A 6,000-nucleotide genomic window follows, 5' to 3' on the forward strand; every position below is an offset into this window, starting at 1 on the left:
GTGAAAATGATGAACTGCGATGCTGACCTTTCAGAATGTTAATGTGTCTTTATTACATGGATAAAAGTTCGACATTTTCTTTATCTGTCCCTCAAAACTATAAAAATTTCTATCACAAATGTCCAGAGACGATTTCCCGATACTATGTTTTAATTAACAATGTCTATAATTGCAAAATATCTAAATGACATCTTGATAGTTTGTTTTATTACTGACATCAGCTCCAAATGGGCAGAAAAGAGCAGCACCTTCGGTATGTGTTTAGAAGTCTTAAGCATTTTATTTCAGAATTCGGCAGTGAATTCTTTCGCATTAACATAAGTAATGCTACATGTATGTGCATGTACAGATGAAGCAATGGATAATTAACAAAAACTATTCTATTTCTTTCCTGAAATGTCTACATAAACAATATACAATTAGCACGTACTTTGCATTTTTAAAATTAAATTCTAACGAATGAACTTTTCTTGTTGTACTTTAGTTGACTTACTGTATCATTAACATTCATAATCACTGTTTATAAACGGAAAAAGTAGAGGAAATAAGTAACATTAGTCTTCAAAAAAAATGAGGCCCACTGATTTATTTCATTCTTATTTCCGGGGAATCTTGTTTCTCTAAACAGAATGTGGACATATAACCATATCATATTTTAATTTTTGGTGGTTTATCGAAATCAAAAGTCCGCTGAATTCTGGTTATCCAGTCTCTTAGAAAAAACACAAGGAGTTGGGAGCGTTCCATAAGAGTCGTTCTTCAGGGATTCCTGGAAAATTGGCTTCACGAGTCGGGGAAAACATCGATCTTTGCTGTAGATAGCCATTACTTTATAATAAGTACAAATATTGTTCCTGAACACAACCGGTCGCTGTATGCAAATATTGATCTCCAAAGACTAACAAAAGATGTGGTCTCAATTTGTCGTGTCAGGATTAATTAAGAGGCAACATTCGCCGGAGAATTAAATTGGATTGAGAGGTGATTTTCGTTGGGTCAACTGATCTAATCTGCCGATCAAAATTAATAGATTATCGCTTTTTCACCTCTTCATACACCAATAACCGTAAAGATGACGTATAGTCGACTAACTCCTGGTGACGTAATTTGTCGTAGGAGCCCATTAGTTACGTTTTATTACACCCAAGACCAAAGGTGGTAAGGAAGACCACGCGACTTACTAACCGCGTACCTCCATCATAAATCTGTCAATGTATGTACCGATGCAGAATGTCAAGTATGCAGAAATGTGACCCAGACACTCCTCGTTAACCCAATACACAGCAATACGGTGGGCCTGAAAAAATAATTTACTGTTTATTTAGGGGTGCATTATTTAGTGTGAATAAACAGAGTACATATTAGAACTTAGAAAAATAACATTCAATGGAGAGAAACCTGCGTAGATTTCTAGAGGTTTAGAGTTTGTTTAAATTATCCTATTTACATGCTTCTTTAATGAGATTAAAGACTTTCTTAATTGTATTACACACCTTGTGTTAATTGTAATACACACCTACTGCTTATTCAGGTCACGTAAGGTCCTTCCTATTGATTTCTGGCGATCTATGAATGAGTTTCAAGGGGACGACGCAGAGCATGAGAAAAAGTTCACAGAATTAGAATTGTGATTGTAATAAAAGGATTGCATATTTAGATTGACCTGGAGGTTATCAATACACTGAATGGATAAACCCCAGGCAGACAACCGCAAGACTAATATCGTCTACAATACGACATAATACCCGCGCAATATCCCAGGCTTTTCTATGGAACGCCATGGCTGCCTTATGTTAGATGATTTTATTATATGCTGTGGGTCTATTATTATATGCTGTGGTTCTATAATTATATGCTGTGGGTCTATAATTATATGCTGTGGGTCTATTATTATATGCTGTGGGTCTATTATTATATGCTGTGGTTCTATAATTATATGCTGTGGGTCTATTATTATATGCTGTGGTTTTATAATTATATGCTGTGGTTCTATAATTATATGCTGTGGTTCTATTATTATATGCTGTGGTTCTATAATTATATGCTGTGGGTCTATTATTATATGCTGTGGATCTATTATTATATGCTGTGGGTTCAATTATATGCTGTGGGTCTATTATTATATGTTGTGGGTCTATTATCATATGCTGTGGGTTCATAATTATATGCTGTGGTTTCATTATAATATGCTGTGGGTCTATTATTATATGCTGTGGGTTCATTATTATATGCTGTGGTTTCATTATTATATGCTGTGGGTTCATAATTATATGCTGTGGGTTCATTATTATATGCTGTGGTTTCATTATTATATGCTGTGGGTTCATAATTATATGCTGTGGGTTCATTATTATATGCTGTGGGTTCATTATTATATGCTGTGGGTTCATAATTATATGCTGTGGGTTCATTATTATATGCTGTGGGTTCATAATTATATGCTGTGGGTTCATAATTATATATGCTGTCGTTTATTCGAAACTAGCTATTCGAATTCGGATTTCTCGTTTTGGAGTTTACATTTACAAGCACTTTCGGCTGACACCAAGGACAATGGTCGTGTGACCTTGACCGAGACCCATATGCTAAAAATTGCTTTTCAGAACTTTGTTGTCGCCGGGCGCATAGTGTTTCACAAACACATCTTGTTTCAATTTATCAATATTATACTTTCAGACAAAGCAGAAAATGTGTTTGTGTTTTAAATCTTTTATACAATAAAAAATGATTAAAATACTGAGTATGCAAAATTGATTTCTTGTTTTATTTACTATTATCAACTATAATAATTTAAGCTTTAATATTAATCGTTGATGTTTTAAAAGATTCTTTAAAGGGAGTGTGCTATTAAAAATCAAGTACAAGCTTGAGAATCTATACTGTTATTTGAGAGTACGTTACTGAAAGTCCAAGTAGCTCAAAAAATTCTATGTCTCGGCATCTCTCTTAGCGCAGCCGTACGTGTTTGCTCACGAATTCTATCAGGACACATTTTTATAGTGCGTTACCTTTTCTATACATGTACGCAATGTTGAAAACACTATCTTTTATTTGTCTGAGGAACTGAAGTAGAGATGTGCATTCAGCCTCGCCCAATGCCCGGAAATCCAACACAGATTCAATTTTGCGGTATTTTATGCCACTGTAATCGAAGATTTGGGGGTACATAGTTTTTCACAAACACATCTTGTATTTATTTTGGTTAACTTGGCTTTTTCCCCTTTGAAAAACTACTCATAATTCATTAAATGACATGAATTTAAGATCAGAATTTTCTCACTCTCTTAATAAATTTATGATGGCGGATCCATAAAAGAAATACAGTAACGGTGCATTTGGGGGGCAAACAAATTATCAAATTAAAATCAGATGCGTTTGTGAAACACTATGCGCCCGGCGGCAACAAATTTCAAAAAAACAAATTTTTAGCATATAGGTCACAGTTAAGGTCACAAACTCATTATCCTAGGTGTCATTTAAAAGCACCTAATTAGTGAAGTATGCATACTAAATACGAAGTCTCTTTCTCCTATGGTTCAAAAGTTATGGCGAAGGTTAAAGTTGACAACAGACAGACAAACAGGACAAAAACAATATACGATTCGGACGCATAAAAATGTGTCCTGATAGAATTCGTGAGCAAACACGTACGGCTGCGCTAAGAGAGATGCCGAGACATAGAATTTTTTGAGCTACTTGGACTTTCAGTAACGTACTCTCAAATGACAGTATAGATTCTCAAGCTTGTACTTGATTTTTAATAGCACACTCCCTTTAAAGAATCTTTTAAAACATCAACGATTAATAGTAAAGCTTAAATTATTATAGATGATAATAGTAAATAAAACAAGAAATCAATTTTGCATACTCAGTATTTTAATCATTTTTTATTGTATAAAAGATCTAAAACACAAACACATTTTCTGCTTTGTCTGAAAGTATAATATTGATAAATTGAAACAAGATGTGTTTGTGAAACACTATGCGCCCGGCGACAACAAAGTTCTGAAAAGCAATTTTTAGCATATGGGTCTCGGTCAAGGTCACACGACCATTGTCCTTGGTGTCAGCTGAAAGTGCTTGTAAATGTAAACTCCAAAACGAGAAATCCGAATTCGAATAGCTAGTTTCGAATAAACGACAGCATATATAATTATGAACCCACAGCATATAATTATGAACCCACAGCATATAATAATGAACCCACAGCATATAATTATGAACCCACAGCATATAATAATGAAACCACAGCATATAATTATGAACCCACAGCATATAATAATGAAACCACAGCATATAATAATGAAACCACAGCATATAATAATGAACCCACAGCATATAATTATGAAACCACAGCATATAATAATGAAACCACAGCATATAATAATGAACCCACAGCATATAATAATAGACCCACAGCATATAATGATAGACCCACAGCATATAATTATGAACCCACAGCATATAATTGAACCCACAGCATATAATAATAGACCCACAGCATATAATTATAGAACCACAGCATATAATAATAGAACCACAGCATATAATTATAGAACCACAGCATATAATTATAAAACCACAGCATATAATAATAGACCCACAGCATATAATTATAGAACCACAGCATATAATAATAGACCCACAGCATATAATTATAGAACCACAGCATATAATAATAGACCCACAGCATATAATAATAGACCCACAGCATATAATTATAGACCCACAGCATATAATCATAGAACCACAGCATATAATAATAGACCCACAGCATATAATAAAATCATCTAACATAAGGCAGCCATGGCGTTCCATACTTTTCAGACAATTTCCGTTTTGCTCATGACCAGACATTTCTCCCATGACATAATCAAACAAATAAAACAAAATAAACAGAAATATTTACACCTTGAGTATTGTGTATATATTTGCAGGTCAGCTGTTATTAACCGTATTTCAGCACAGTTTTGTATATATAAATGCTTCTCACACCAGGCAAACATGATTTCCTGTGATCTTCAACGTTTCCTCTTCAAGTCTGATGTCGCCCATTCTTTTCAGCGATCGCCGGGGTAGATCATTGAAGTCTCCAATTAATTTCTCCTCACGTTTGAGGAATTACATCAATATCTTCTTTTTTTACAAATATCTTGCAGAAAATGTGTCTGCGCTGATTATATAACGTACTCACAGAATGAGCTGACGTAATATCGTCATTTACTTCAATCAAAAAGAAAACAAAAGCACAAACATGTGTTTGACCAAAGTTGCTCGTAAGCATTTTCCAAACAGCTGTTTCAATGTCTCACAGAATATATATCCTCTTGTTTCTTGTCATATTTTTTGGCCACAGTATCTAGATTACCTCAAGCAGGCTGAATGGTCAACGAGTTACCAATCAGATCTGCCTAAAAATATTCAATATTTTAATTTTGGTCAAAAACTATTTATTAGTTAAGAAAAATCCAAATATTTTAGATTTTTAATTTGACTATTAAATTTGTCCAAAGGCTATTAATATGGTATAGAATATGGCAGTAACTAGGCTATTTTTTCTCTGAGTATGAGGCAAAAAGCGAAGCGGAAAGAATTTGGCGAGGGATCATAGGACGCCTTACCCCCCCCCCCCCCACCCCCACCCCCGAACACAGCTCTGACCTAATTTATGCTTAATCTTCGATTCTAGCCTGTTCCTTGCATCTTTTTACTCATTAGTAGATATGACTTAATTTTGTCTTTTTGCCTGTATCAAGCAACAATCATACATACATGTATACACATGTTATGTAAATGTTATGTTATGTAAAAGAAAGAACAAGAGCATGTGTTAAAATCAGGCACGTAGGATTGGGGGGGGGGGGGGGGGGGTGGGGGCAGGGGGGCCTGCCTTAAGATTTTTATTAATTTTACATAGAAAAAATTGAAAAAACATGGCCCCACTGTTATAGGACCATGTACGTAAAAAAATGAAATAGAGAATAATAAAATAAACAGTTA

This window comes from Crassostrea angulata, chromosome 7 (genome assembly GCF_025612915.1).
Source record: "Crassostrea angulata isolate pt1a10 chromosome 7, ASM2561291v2, whole genome shotgun sequence".
NCBI classification, from domain to species: domain Eukaryota; kingdom Metazoa; phylum Mollusca; class Bivalvia; order Ostreida; family Ostreidae; genus Magallana; species Magallana angulata.